Here is a 16,063-nt window from a genome sequence, read left to right on the forward strand (position 1 = left end):
GTTTTGGCATCTCACTTTATCCATTGAAGTTCTGAATGAATGGCATCTATAGGAACTTAGAGTTCAGATAGTGTTATTGATTCTCCTAGTTCAGTATGTTGATTCTTGAACACAGCTACTTTATGAGTCTTGGCCGTGGCCCTAAGCACTTTGTTTTCCAGTATTACCACCGGATACATAAATGCCACAGACACATAACTGGGTGAACCTTTTCAGATTGTGACTCAGCTTTGCTAAAGTCTCCAATTAGAGGTGTCCAGGGTTCTTAAGCACACTCTTTTTTTTTGCTTTGGACCTTGACTTTAACCACTCAGTCTCAAGTTTTCACTTGACACCTTCACGCCACAAGCACATGGTTAGGGACAGCTTGGTTTAGCCGCTTAGGCCAGGATTTTATTCCTTTAGGCCCTCCTATCCACTGATGCTCAAAGCCTTGGATCCTTTTTATTTACCCTTGCCTTTTGGTTTTAAGGGTTATTGGCTTTTTGCTCTTGCCTTTTGGTTTTAAGAGCTTTTGGATTTTTCTGCTTGCTTTTTCTTTTTCTATTTTTTTTCCGCTTTTTTTTTCTGCAAGCTTCGTATTCACTGCTTTTTCTTGCTTCAAGAATCATTTTTATGATTTTTCAGATTATCAAATAACATGTCTCCTTGTCATCATTCTTTCAAGAGCCAACATATTTAACATTCATAAACAACAACTTCAAAAAACATATGCACTGTTCAAGCATTCATTCAGAAAACAAAAAGTATTGTCACCACATCAATATAATTAAACTAAGTTCAAGGATAAATTTGAAGCTCATGTACTTCTTGTTCTTTTGAATTAAAAACATTTTTCATTTAAGAGAGGTGATGGATTCATAGGACATTCATAACTTTAAGACAAAGTTACTAAATACTAATGATCATGTAATAAGACACTAACATAGATAAGCACTTAACATAAAGAAAACGAAAAATAGAAAATTTGAGAACAAGGAATGAGTCCACCTTAGTGATGGTGGCATTTTCTTCTTGAGGAACCAATGATGTCCTTGAGCTCTTCTATGTCTCTTCCTTGTCTTTGTTGCTCCTCCCTCATAGCTCTTTGATCTTCTCTAATTTCATGGAGGATGATTGAGTGCCCTTGATGTTCCACCCTTAGTTGTCCCATGTTGGAACTCAGTTCTCCTAGGGAGGTGTTGATTTGCTCCCAAAAGTTCTGTGGAGGAAAGTGCATCCCTTGAGGCATCTCAGGGATTTCTTGGTAATGAGCTTCTTCATGCATCTCTTGAGATCCATGAATAGGCTCTCTTGTTTGATCCATCCTTTTCTTAGTGATGGGCTTGTCCTCATCAATGAGGATATCTCCCTCTATGTCAATCCCAGCCGAATTGCATAGATGGCAAATGAGGTGAGGGAAGGCTAACCTTGCCATAGTGGAGGACTTGTCAGCCACCTTGTAGAGTTCTTGAGGTATAATCTCATGAACCTCCACCTCTTCTCCAATCATGATGCTATGGATCATGATGGCCCGGTCTATAGTAACTTCAGACCGGTTGCTAGTGGGAATGATTGAGCGTTGAATGAACTCCAACCATCCTCTAGCTACAGGCTTAAGGTCCAGTCTTCTCAGTTGAACCGGTTTGCCTTTTGAGTCAATCTTCCATTGAGCTCCTTCCACATATATGTCCATGAGGACTTGGTCCAACCTTTGATCAAAGTTGACTCTCCTTGTGTAGGGGCGTGCGTTCTCTTCCATCATTGGCAAGTTGAACGCCAACCTCACATTTTCCAGACTAAAATCTAAGTATTTCCCCCGAACGATGGTGAGATAATTCTTTGGGTTTGGGTTCTTACTTTGATCATGGTTCCTAGTGATCCATGCATTAGCATAGAACTCTTGAACCATTAGAATTCTGACTTGTTGGATGGGGTTTGTTAGAACTTCCCAACCTCTTCTATGGATCTCATGTCGGATCTCCGGATACTCATTTTTCTTGAGTTTGAAAGGGACCTCGGGGATCACCTTCTTCTTGGCCACAACATCATAGAAGTGGTCTTGATGGGCTTTGGAGATGAATCTTTCCATCTCCCATGACTCGGAGGTGGAAGCTTTTGTCTTCCCTTTCCCTTTTCTAGAGGATTCTCCAGTCTTAGATGCCATCAGTGGTAATGGAAAAACAAAAAGCTTTATGCTTTTACCACACCAAACTTAAAATATTGCTCACCCTCGAGCAAGAGAAGAAAGAAGAGATGAAGATGAAGAAGAAATGGAGGAGAGGGAGAGAGGTTAAGTTCGGCCATTTAGGGTGGGTTTGGATGGGAAAGTGATTTTGAATTTTGAAGGTAGGTGGGGTTTATGAGGTAGGTTTATGGGGAAGAGTGGATGGATGTGAGTGGTGAATGGGTAATAGGGAAGAGAGAGATTGAGGTGATTGGTGAAGGGTTTTGGGGAAAGGTGTTTATTGGGAAGAGAGGATGAATGAAAAGAGGGAAGAGTATGAGTGGAGGTAGGTGGGGATCCTGTGGGGTCCACAGATGCTGAGATGATCCTGTGGAGTCAACAGATTCTGAGGTGTCAAGGAATTGCATCCCTGTACCAATTAGGCATGTAAAATGCCTTTGCATGTAATTCTGGCGTTTAAACGCCGAATTGGTTCTTGTTCTGGGCGTTCAGCGCCCAGATGCAGCATGTTTCTGGCGTTCAGCACCAGCTTTCCTCAGTGTGCATTCCTGGCGTCTAAACACCAGGATGCTGCTTGTTTTGGGCGTTCAACGCCAGATCCATGCTCTATTCTGGCGTTGAACGCTAGCCAGATGCTCCTTACTGGCGTTTAAACGCCAGTAAGTCCTTCCTCCAGGGTGTGATTTTTCTTCTGCTATTTTTGATTCTGTTTTTGATTTTTCTATTTATTTTGTGACTCCACATGATCATGAACCTAATAAAACATGAAAGAACAATAAAATAAAAATAAAATTAGATAAATAAAAATTGGGTTGCCTCCCAACAAGCGCTTCTTTAATGTCAATAGCTTGACAGTGGGCTCTCATGGCTCCACACAGGTGATCAGGTCAATTTTATAGACTCCCAACACCAAACTTAGAGTTTGGCTGAGGCCTCTCAACACCAAACTTAGAGTTTGACTGTGGGGGCTTTAGTTGACTCTGTACTTAGAGAAGCTTACTGTGCTTCTTTTCCATGTTTACAGAAGGATGACCTTGAGTTTTAAACACAAAGGAGTCCTCATTCAATTGAAGGACTAGTTCACCTCTGTCTACATCAATCACAGCTCTTGCTGTGGCTAGGAAGGGTCTTCCGAGAATGATAGATTCATCCTCATCCTTCCCAGTATCCAGGATTATGAAATCAGCAGGGATGTAAAGGCCTTCAACCTTTACTAACACGTCCTCTACTTGTTCATAAGCCTCTTTTCTTGAGTTGTCTGCCATCTCTAATGAGATTTTAGCAACTTGCACCTCAAAGATTCACAATTTCTCCATTACAGAGAGTGGCATGAAGTTTATTCCTGACCCAAGGTCACATAGAGCCTTCTCAAAGGTTATGGTGCCTATGGTACAAGGTATTAAGAACTTTCCAGGATCCTGTTCCTTCTTAGGCAATCTCAGTTGATCCAATGCATTTAGTTCATTGGTGAATAGGGGAGGTTCATCTCCCCAAGTTTCATTACCAAATAAATTGGCATTCAGCTTCATGATTGCACCAAGGAACTTGGCAACTTGCTCTTCAGTAACATCCTCATTCTCTTCAGAAGAAGAATACTCATCAGAGCTCATGAAGGGCGTAAGGAGGTTTAATGGAATCTCTATGGTCTCTAGATGAGCCTCAGAGTCCTTTGGTTCCTCAAAGGGAAACTCATTGTTGACCACTGGACGTCCCAGGAGGTCTTCCTCCTTGGGATTCACGGCCTCCCCTTCCTTCTTGGATTCGGCCATGATGGTTATATCAATGGCCTTGCACTCTCCTTTTGGATTTTCTTCTGTATTGCTTGGGAGAGCACTAGGAGGAGTTTCAGTGATCTTCTTACTCAGCTGGCCCACTTGTGCCTCCAAATTTCTAATGGAGGACCTTGTTTCATTCATGAAACTCAGAGTGGCCTTAGATAGATCAGAGACTAGGTTTGCTAAATTAGAGGTATTTTGTTCAGAGTTCTCTGTCTGTTGCTGAGTGGATGATGGAAAAGGCTTGCTATTGCTAAACCTGTTTCTTCCACCATTATTAAAGCCTTGTTGAGGCTTTTGTTGATCCTTCCATGAGAGATTTGGGTGATTTCTCCATGAGGGATTATAGGTGTTTCCATAGGGTTCACCCATGTAATTCACCTCTGCAATTGCAGGGTTCTCAGGATCATAAGCTTCTTCTTCAGAAGATGCCTCTTGAGTACTGTTGGATGCAGCTTGCATTCTGTAAGACCCGGTTAATTAATGGCTAATTAACCCATAAATGAGAATTTATTCTAGAAAGCCAAAAATGTTATTTTTATGGCTAAATGTGATAGAGGAAATTGAGACGAGAATTTCGGTACCAATTTTATAGAAATCGGACCAAGATTGGACCGAACGGGCCAAACCGGACCAACCGGACCCAAAGTGGGCCCTTGGCCCAACATAACTAAACCAAAACCCTAGTTTTCAGCACTCTCTCTCCTCACACAACACCAAAACACGCTGAAAATTGAGATGGAAGGGGGAAGAACACTCTCTCAACTTCCTTCTCTCACTTGATCTTCAAACCACCATAACTTTTGATCTAGAGCTCCGATTGCCGCTCCGTTTGCGGCCACGCGTTCACCGCGGAGAGCTCTACAAAACCCATACAATCAATCTTGAGGACCCAACTCTCTTGAAGGAGAAGGTTAATCTTGTCTCCTTGGACCTTGGGTGTGGTTGTGTATATGTGAATATTGGAGCTTGATTGGTGATTTTGGAAAGCTTGGAAGAGGGTTTTGTGTGATAAAATCTGTTCTTGGAGGTGTTGATACCTTGAGAGCTTGTGGACAAGTGGTTTGGAAGTGCTCCGGTTGAGCTTGGGGAATCGGCTAAGGTATGGTTTTGGTTTCCCGTATCTAATATGTAATGTGGTAGGAAATACTTAGGCTAGAGGCCCTAAGATAGGCATTGAATTGTTGGTGTTGTTGAATGGTTGAAATATATGATGTGTTCATATATGTGATTATGAATATTGATGCCTTGATTGTGTGAAATATGATAAATGCATGTTGTGATATATGCTTGATGGATGATTGATGTTGAATTGATGGGTGGTATCATGTTGATGGTGAGTATGATGTTGATTATGTATAATGATGGTTAATTGAGAATGGTATTATTGGAAATTGGGATGAGGAAGGATGTATGACATGATGTTGTGTTTGTCCTTTAGCCATTTGATTGAGAAGTGTTAAAATGGTTGGATGTGGTTTTGGAAACCTTGGTAAAGTGTCAATGTGTGAGTTGAGGATGGCTTGTTGTTGATTTTGGTACATTTTGAATGATTTCAAAGAGAAGGGTTGAAATTGGCATGTTTGATTGATTTTGAAAAGAGTTGAAAGTGGCTTGTTTTGAAAATGGCACCTTGTGGTTTTGTATGAAAACATGGTTTTTGGGCATACTTTGACGAGACATAACTTGGACTACGGATCTCTGATTTGTGCCAAATCTGTTTAGAAATGAAATTGGATCCGGGATGTCCATGCCGTTCGAAGAACGGGTGAAAAACGATTTAAAATGAGGAAGTTATGTCCGTCGGAAGATTGGGGTTTGAATCTGTAAATTCTGCAGCTTTTAACTTAGAAAATTTTTAGCAGAATGACCCCTCGCGCGTAGGCGCACTTGGTGCGTACGCGCCGTTCTTCGAGAAAGCGCCATCCACGCGTGCGCGTGGAGTGCGCGTACGCGTGGACCTATTTTCATCCCAAAGTTGATTTTTGAGTTTTAAAAGCCAAATTTCATACTTCTAAGCCTCCGATCTCACCACTTATGTCTTAAATCATTATGATATGCCTAGCATGAGAAAAAGGGCTAGTGAATGTGGTAACTTGCGAGTGAAGCAAGGGAAAAATGAATGATCATTGAGGATCAAAGATGATTATGTGAGATGCGGAGAATGGCGGTGGAAGTGCTTGTTGTGCCATGGGCCGAAGGGCCGTAATTGTTAATGAATTGGCTGGTTATGGATTTAACCGTGAGCCGGATGGCTAGATTATTGCCGTGTTACGGCGGAGCCATGTTTATGGCCAAGTATAAATGCATATATGATGTTGATTGAATTGTGAAGGTTTGCACTTCCACCATTGGAGATGAGGGTTTCCCTGGGTAGTAGCAATGGCTAGCCACCATGTGCTCCAGGTTGAGACTCGAAGCTCTTTTGACCCTATGTCGTAAGTGTGGCCGGGCACTGTGAAAGGCCCGGATGAGCTCGCCCCCATAAATATTCACCAGTGATGGTGATGGATAAATATTCACCAGTGAGGGTGATGGATATGGATCATGATTATGATCAAGTTTATGATGAGTATAACTCGAGTTGGCGATGCACGACAGAGGGACAGTCCAATGGCTAGCTACCAGGACTTGTCGGGTTGGCTCTATAACCGACAGATGATATCATCAGCCACTAGGGACAGGCATGCATCATAAGCATACTACATGAATTGTTTGAGATTGCCTATTTGACTGCATATTACTTGCTAATTGCCTAAATGCCTTATTTGTTCCTATTTGTAAATCTCTTGTCTGATATAACTGTGTTTGCTATATTATACTCCTGCTGGTTGTTGGGAGGTCTGAAGGAAGTAGAAAGGGAAGTATTAGTTAGACTGAAGGATCTTTAGTTAGTTGCCACTTACGGTTTAGCTTGTTTATAAGCTTTGATATTTTCTGGAGGAAGTTCTAGGATTGCCTTCGGCTTTCCTCTATTATTATGTATTATATATGTGGAAGCTGTTACCGTACTGGGGACCTCTGGTTCTCACCCATGCGGATTTTGTGGTTTTCAGATGCAGGACGCGAGGCTTCTCGTTGAGACATGTTGGGGACTTCTGGATTAGCGAAGATTCTTGTTCTCGGAACTCTATCTTGATTTATATATCTTGTTTAGATACTTTTATCTCCATTAAATAATACAAACTGTGATGACTCCTTCTAGAGGGGATTTTGGAGATTAGGTTTTCGGTATTTATGTCCCTTTGGGTTTTCCTTGGGGTTTTCCTTATTTTATTATATGTATATATTGCTATGCTCGAACCGGTTACCTTCGCAGCCGAATTTTGAGTCTTGATATTCCTGTTTTTGATACTCTTTATATATGATCTTGCGTTAGCTTATCCTTTGCTCGTTGTGTTAGTGATCGGAGTGTTGCGCTTTCGAGTTGCGGTTTTTGTTTATCCTTTTTTTCTACAAGGCTTCTAGTTATAATCAATCATTCATACTACTATACGTACTAAATTTTTGTTTTAGAGGTCGTAATACCTTGCCATCTCTGAATTATGACTTAAGCATAAGTCTCTGTATGGTAGGGTGTTACATTATGGTATCAGAGCAGTTCGTTCCTGTAGAGCCTGAGGAATGGACTGACTATGCTTCTGTGCATTCTCTGTATGTGTGTTATGTGCTGTTAGTATATCTACTTGATATAGTTGGCATAAACGTTCATGAGCATGCATTTGGGACTTTAAAGTACTAAACTTCCGATATTGAGACTGATCAACTTAATATCGATTGTTTGGTGCGTATAGGAACCAGATGGCGCCTCGTGGACGCGGTAGAGGCCGTGGGAGAGGTCTTACTAATGCTCGTGCGCCGGAGACTAACCCTAATGACCCGTTGAACTTTATGACTGCGTTGGAGAATATGGCTGCTGCTATGCAAGCCACTGCTGAGGCTCTTGGTCAACAGATGAACAACCATGGTAATGACGGAGGTGGAGTTCAGGGCCCGATGACCCTGGCGAACTTTTTGAAGGTTAATCCACCTAAGTTCAAGGGAACTACTAGCCCGACTGAGGCCGATACATGGTTTCAGGCTATAGAGCGAGCACTGCAAGCACAAGTGGTACCTGAAGGACAGCGTGTCGAGTTCGCTACCTATATGCTCACAGGTGAAGCGTCGCATTGGTGGCAAGGTATCCGTCGTCTTCTGCAGCAGGGTGATGATTATATCACCTGGGATGTCTTCCAAGAAGATTTCTATAAGAAGTACTTTCCGACTTCTGCTAGGACGGCCAAGGAGCTTGAATTGTTGCAGCTGAAGCAGGGTACTATGTCCGTATCTGAGTATACTGATAAGTTTGAGGAGCTGTTCAGATTCTCTCGTATGTGTCAAGGGACTCCGGTGGAATATGAGGAATGGAAGTGTGTTAAGTACGAGGGAGGACTCCAGAGTGATATTTTCGGTTCGGTGGGGCCAATGGAGATTAGGACTTTCTCCGAATTGGTGAACAAGTGTAGGGTTGCTGAAGAGTGTGTGAAGAGGGCAGCCGCTGAGAAAGAAAGTCACAAAGGATCATTTCCACAGAACCGAGGGAAGAGCTTTGCACCTAGAGGTCTGTCTTTTAAGAGGGGAGGTTCTTTTAGGAGGCCCAACAACAACTACTCCCAAGGGAAAAGGTTTGGGAAGCAGCCTCAGAATGATCAAGCTTGTACTAGGTGTGGGAGTCACCATCCGGGAGTACCATGCAAGGCCGGATGGGGTTTGTGCTACAATTGTGGAAAGGCGGGGCATAAAGCCGCAAGTTGTCCAGAGAAGCAAAAGCAAGGTGCTGGGAAAGCACAACAGACTGGTCGGGTGTTCACCACCTCAGCTGTGGGTGCAGAAGGATCTGAGACACTCATTCGAGGTAACTGTGAAATGGCTGGTCAAACTTTAAATGCTTTATTTGATTCGGGAGCATCACATTCATTTATTGCATTTGAGAAAGCCCATGAGTTAGGATTGAAGATCGTAACCTTAGGTTATGACCTAAAGGTACATAATGCTACCCATGAAGCCATGGTAACTAGGCTAGGATGCCCGAAAGTTTCGTTCAGGTTCAAGCAGCGTGATTTTGTCCATAATTTAATCTGCTTACCGATGATCAGTCTTGATCTTATCTTGGGATTGGACTGGTTATCTGAGAACCATATCCTGCTTGATTGTTCTACAAAGTCGGTGTACTTTATGCCGAAAGATACAGAAGGGCCGGTCGTGGTGAATAATTATTACTTGAATTCGATGATGGTGAACTGTTCTGGAATCGAATGTCAGGGTATCCTGTTGTTAACCGCTGGTGTTTCGGGTGATGATCAAAAGTTGGATCAGATTCCGGTAGTGTGTGAGTTTCCGGAAGTGTTTCCCGATGATATTGAGGAATTTCCACCTAACCGAGAGGTCGAGTTTGCTATTGAGTTGGTGCCTGGGGCGGGACCAATCTCAAGTGCTCCTTATAGGATGTCACCGTTAGAGATGGCCGAGCTAAAGTCTCAGTTAGAGGAATTGTTGGGTAAGAACTTTATCCGACCAAGTGTTTCCCCGTGGGGTGCTCCAGTATTACTGGTAAAGAAGAAAGATGGAAGTATGCGGCTCTGTGTGGATTACAGGCAGCTGAACAAGGTCACCATAAAGAATAAATACCCATTGCCGAGGATTGATGATCTCATGGATCAATTACAAGGAGCTGGGGTTTTCTCCAAGATCGATTTGCGATCCGGTTATCACCAGATAAGGGTGAGGGGTGAGGATATCCCTAAGACTACTTTCAGGACTCGTTATGGTCATTACGAGGATACTGTAATGTCTTTTGGGTTGACGAACGCTCCTGCAGTGTTTATGGATTACATGAATAGAGTGTTCCGTCCGTTTCTGGATAAATTCGTTGTTGTCTTCATTGACGACATACTAATTTACTCCAAGACCGAAGAAGAGCATGCGGAACACTTGCGGACCGTGTTGCAAATTTTAAAGGAGAAGAAACTCTATGCGAAATTGTCTAAGTGTGAGTTTTGGAAGGATGAGGTAAAGTTTTTGGGTCACGTGGTGAGTAAGAGGGGAATAGCCGTAGATCCAGCTAAGGTGGAGGCTGTGATGGAATGGAAGCAACCAACCACAGTAACTGAGATAAGGAGTTTTCTGGGTTTAGCTGGCTATTACCGAAGGTTCATCAAAGGCTTTTCGCAATTAGCTTTGCCATTGACAAAGTTAACTCGCAAAGACACTATGTTTGTTTGGACTCCTGAGTGCGAGGAGAGCTTTCAGGCATTGAAGAAAAAGTTGACCACTGCACCTGTGTTAGTGTTACCTGAGCCGAACGAGTCTTTTGAGGTGTACTGTGATGCATCGTTGAAGGGTCTAGGGTGCGTGCTGATGCAGCATCATAATGTGGTGGCGTATGCCTCACGACAGTTGAGACCTCATGAAGTTAGTTACCCTACGCACGATCTGGAACTCGCTGCGGTCGTATTTGCCTTGAAGGTGTGGAGGCATTATCTCTATGGGGTTAAGTTCCAAGTCTTTTCCGATCACAAGAGTTTGAAATACCTCTTTGATCAGAAAGAGCTTAATATGAGGCAAAGGAGGTGGATGGAATTATTGAAGGACTACGACTTTGAGTTGAATTACCATCCGGGAAAAGCGAATATAGTGGCGGATGTGTTAAGTCGGAAGTCGTTATATGCGTCTTGGATGATGCTTCAAGAGGAGAAGTTGCTCAAGGGATTCGAGAGTCTAAAAATTGGTGCTCGAGAAGTATCTGGAAACTTGTGTTTGAGCCGATTAGAAATCTCAAGTGACTTTAAGTCCGAACTCCTAAAGGCTCATGAAAATGATGAAGCATTATGGAAGGTGTTACCGGCTATCGGGCAAGGAAAAAAGTGGAGAGTGTCGGAAGAAAAAGATGGGTTATGGAGATTCAAGGGTAGGATCATTGTGCCGGATGTTGGTACTTTGAGACAAGATATCTTAAGGGAGGCACACAAAAGTGGATTCTCCATTCACCCGGGAAGTACTAAGATGTACCATGATTTAAAGGTGATGTTTTGGTGGCCGGGTATGAAGAATGATGTGGCGGAATATGTTTCAAAGTGCTTAACTTGTCAAAAGGTAAAGATTGAACATCAAAGACCTTCCGGGATGTTGCAACCTTTAGAGGTTCCGCAATGGAAGTGGGAAAGTATTGCAATGGACTTTGTGTCGGGATTGCCAAGGACTAGGACTGGTTTTGATGCTATCTGGGTGATTGTGGACCGACTGACAAAGTCAGCTCACTTTTTGCCCATTCGGATGACTTACACCCTTGAGGAGCTAGCTCGGTTATACATAAAGGAGATTGTGAGACTCCATGGTGTACCTGCTACTATAATCTCTGATAGAGATCCTCGTTTCACTTCGAGGTTCTGGGGTGCATTTCAGAAAGCTTTTGGAACCCGATTAAGCTTGAGTACAGCTTACTATCCTCAAACAGATGGTCAATCTGAGAGGACGATCCAAACACTAGAGGATATGTTGAGAGCTTGTGTTTTGGACCAACCGATGAGTTGGGATCGATATATGCCGTTAGTGGAGTTTGCATACAATAATAGTTACCATGCGAGCATCGGAATGGCTCCGTATGAGGCATTGTATGGGAGGAAATGTCAATCTCCACTATGTTGGTATGAAGCTGGAGAGAAAGGCTTGTTGGGGCCAGAAATGATAGCTGAAACCACTGAACAAGTCAAGAAAATCCGAGACAGGATGCTTACGGCGCAGAGTCGCCAAAAGAGTTACGCCGATCAGAGGCGGAAGCCCTTGTAATTTGAGGAAGGAGATCATGTTTTCCTGAAGGTTACTCCGACCACAGGAGTAGGTAGAGCGATTAAAGCAAAGAAGTTGAATCCTCGATACATTGGTCCATTTCAGATCCTGGAGAGGATTGGGCCGGTGGCGTATCGGGTGGCTCTACCACCTCATCTTTCGAACCTGCACGATGTGTTTCACGTGTCACAGCTTCGGAAGTACACTCCTGATGCTAGCCATGTGTTAGAACCTGAATCAGTTCAGTTAAGAGAAGATTTGACGCTTCCAGTGGCTCCAGTTAGAATTGACGATACTAGTATCAAACGATTGCGTGGAAAAGAGGTTTCATTAGTTAAAGTGGCTTGGAGTCGAGGCGGTGTTGAAGAACACACTTGGGAACTTGAGTCGGAGATACGAACGGATTATCCGCACTTATTCTCAGGTAATTGAATTTGAATTTTGTGGGCAAAATTCCCAATTAGTTGGGTAGAATGTAAGACCCGGTTAATTAATGGCTAATTAACCCATAAATGAGAATTTATTCTAGAAAGCCAAAAATGTTATTTTTATGGCTAAATGTGATAGAGGAAATTGAGACGAGAATTTCGGTACCAATTTTATAGAAATCGGACCAAGATTGGACCGAACGGGCCAAACCGGACCAACCGGACCCAAAGTGGGCCCTTGGCCCAACATAACTAAACCAAAACCCTAGTTTTCAGCACTCTCTCTCCTCACACAACACCAAAACACGCTGAAAATTGAGATGGAAGGGGGAAGAACACTCTCTCAACTTCCTTCTCTCACTTGATCTTCAAACCACCATAACTTTTGATCTAGAGCTCCGATTGCCGCTCCGTTTGCGGCCACGCGTTCACCGCGGAGAGCTCTACAAAACCCATACAATCAATCTTGAGGACCCAACTCTCTTGAAGGAGAAGGTTAATCTTGTCTCCTTGGACCTTGGGTGTGGTTGTGTATATGTGAATATTGGAGCTTGATTGGTGATTTTGGAAAGCTTGGAAGAGGGTTTTGTGTGATAAAATCTGTTCTTGGAGGTGTTGATACCTTGAGAGCTTGTGGACAAGTGGTTTGGAAGTGCTCCGGTTGAGCTTGGGGAATCGGCTAAGGTATGGTTTTGGTTTCCCGTATCTAATATGTAATGTGGTAGGAAATACTTAGGCTAGAGGCCCTAAGATAGGCATTGAATTGTTGGTGTTGTTGAATGGTTGAAATATATGATGTGTTCATATATGTGATTATGAATATTGATGCCTTGATTGTGTGAAATATGATAAATGCATGTTGTGATATATGCTTGATGGATGATTGATGTTGAATTGATGGGTGGTATCATGTTGATGGTGAGTATGATGTTGATTATGTATAATGATGGTTAATTGAGAATGGTATTATTGGAAATTGGGATGAGGAAGGATGTATGACATGATGTTGTGTTTGTCCTTTAGCCATTTGATTGAGAAGTGTTAAAATGGTTGGATGTGGTTTTGGAAACCTTGGTAAAGTGTCAATGTGTGAGTTGAGGATGGCTTGTTGTTGATTTTGGTACATTTTGAATGATTTCAAAGAGAAGGGTTGAAATTGGCATGTTTGATTGATTTTGAAAAGAGTTGAAAGTGGCTTGTTTTGAAAATGGCACCTTGTGGTTTTGTATGAAAACATGGTTTTTGGGCATACTTTGACGAGACATAACTTGGACTACGGATCTCTGATTTGTGCCAAATCTGTTTAGAAATGAAATTGGATCCGGGATGTCCATGCCGTTCGAAGAACGGGTGAAAAACGATTTAAAATGAGGAAGTTATGTCCGTCGGAAGATTGGGGTTTGAATCTGTAAATTCTGCAGCTTTTAACTTAGAAAATTTTTAGCAGAATGACCCCTCGCGCGTAGGCGCACTTGGTGCGTACGCGCCGTTCTTCGAGAAAGCGCCATCCACGCGTGCGCGTGGAGTGCGCGTACGCGTGGACCTATTTTCATCCCAAAGTTGATTTTTGAGTTTTAAAAGCCAAATTTCATACTTCTAAGCCTCCGATCTCACCACTTATGTCTTAAATCATTATGATATGCCTAGCATGAGAAAAAGGGCTAGTGAATGTGGTAACTTGCGAGTGAAGCAAGGGAAAAATGAATGATCATTGAGGATCAAAGATGATTATGTGAGATGCGGAGAATGGCGGTGGAAGTGCTTGTTGTGCCATGGGCCGAAGGGCCGTAATTGTTAATGAATTGGCTGGTTATGGATTTAACCGTGAGCCGGATGGCTAGATTATTGCCGTGTTACGGCGGAGCCATGTTTATGGCCAAGTATAAATGCATATATGATGTTGATTGAATTGTGAAGGTTTGCACTTCCACCATTGGAGATGAGGGTTTCCCTGGGTAGTAGCAATGGCTAGCCACCATGTGCTCCAGGTTGAGACTCGAAGCTCTTTTGACCCTATGTCGTAAGTGTGGCCGGGCACTGTGAAAGGCCCGGATGAGCTCGCCCCCATAAATATTCACCAGTGATGGTGATGGATAAATATTCACCAGTGAGGGTGATGGATATGGATCATGATTATGATCAAGTTTATGATGAGTATAACTCGAGTTGGGGATGCACGACAGAGGGACAGTCCAATGGCTAGCTACCAGGACTTGTCGGGTTGGCTCTATAACCGACAGATGATATCATCAGCCACTAGGGACAGGCATGCATCATAAGCATACTACATGAATTGTTTGAGATTGCCTATTTGACTGCATATTACTTGCTAATTGCCTAAATGCCTTATTTGTTCCTATTTGTAAATCTCTTGTCTGATATAACTGTGTTTGCTATATTATACTCCTGCTGGTTGTTGGGAGGTCTAAAGGAAGTAGAAAGGGAAGTATTAGTTAGACTGAAGGATCTTTAGTTAGTTGCCACTTACGGTTTAGCTTGTTTATAAGCTTTGATATTTTCTGGAGGAAGTTCTAGGATTGCCTTCGGCTTTCCTCTATTATTATGTATTATATATGTGGAAGCTGTTACCGTACTGGGGACCTCTGGTTCTCACCCATGCGGATTTTGTGGTTTTCAGATGCAGGACGCGAGGCTTCTCGTTGAGACATGTTGGGGACTTCTGGATTAGCGAAGATTCTTGTTCTCGGAACTCTATCTTGATTTATATATCTTGTTTAGATACTTTTATCTCCATTAAATAATACAAACTGTGATGACTCCTTCTAGAGGGGATTTTGGAGATTAGGTTTTCGGTATTTATGTCCCTTTGGGTTTTCCTTGGGGTTTTCCTTATTTTATTATATGTATATATTGCTATGCTCGAACCGGTTACCTTCGCAGCCGAATTTTGAGTCTTGATATTCCTGTTTTTGATACTCTTTATATATGATCTTGCGTTAGCTTATCCTTTGCTCGTTGTGTTAGTGATCGGAGTGTTGCGCTTTCGAGTTGCGGTTTTTGTTTATCCTTTTTTTCTACAAGGCTTCTAGTTATAATCAATCATTCATACTACTATACGTACTAAATTTTTGTTTTAGAGGTCGTAATACCTTGCCATCTCTGAATTATGACTTAAGCATAAGTCTCTGTATGGTAGGGTGTTACACATTCCATTCAGACTCTGAGAAATCATATTGACTTGCTGAGTCAATATTTTATTCTGAGCCAATATGGCATTCAGAGTATCAATTTCAAGAACTCCCTTCTTCTGAGGCGTCCCATTACTCATAGGATTCCTCTCAGAAGTGTACATGAACTGGTTATTAGCAACCATGTCAATGAGTTCTTGAGCTTCTGCAGGTGTTTTCTTTAGGTGAATGGATCCACCTGCAGAAGTATCCAATGACATCTTAGCTAATTCAGATAGACCATCATAGAATATATCCAGGATGGTACATTCTGAAAGCATGTCAGAAGGATACTTTTTGGTCAGTTCCTTGTATCTCTCCCAAGCTTCATAGAGGGATTCACCTTCTTTCTGTCTGAAGCTTTGATCATCCACTCTAAGCTTACTCAGCTTTTGAGGAGGAAAGAACTTGGCTAAGAAAGCCTTGACCAGCTTATCCCAAGAGTTCAGGCTATCCTTAGGTTGAGAGTCCAACCATATTCTAGCTCTGTCTTTTACAGTAAACGGGAAAAGCATGAGCCTGTAGACTTCAGGATCTACTCCATTAGTCTTAACAGTGTCACATATCTGCAAGAATTCAGTTAAGAACTGAAAGGGATCTTCAGATAGAAGTCCATGAAACTTGCAGTTTTGTTGCATCAGAGAAACTAATTGAGGTTTAAGCTCAAAATTGTTTGCTCCA

The 16,063-nt window shown here is 42.5% G+C and overlaps 1 non-coding gene across 1 annotated transcript; it reads left to right on the forward strand.

Annotated features, from left to right (window-relative positions):
- Positions 1-15,657: 15,657 nt before the first annotated feature.
- LOC112738509 (small nucleolar RNA R71) lies at positions 15,658-15,765 on the forward strand. Its single transcript, XR_003169466.1, has one exon. It is a non-coding gene; the product is annotated as a small nucleolar RNA R71 (small nucleolar RNA).
- Positions 15,766-16,063: the final 298 nt, after the last annotated feature.

This window comes from Arachis hypogaea, chromosome 13 (assembly GCF_003086295.3).
Source record: "Arachis hypogaea cultivar Tifrunner chromosome 13, arahy.Tifrunner.gnm2.J5K5, whole genome shotgun sequence".
NCBI classification, from domain to species: Eukaryota; Viridiplantae; Streptophyta; class Magnoliopsida; order Fabales; family Fabaceae; genus Arachis; species Arachis hypogaea.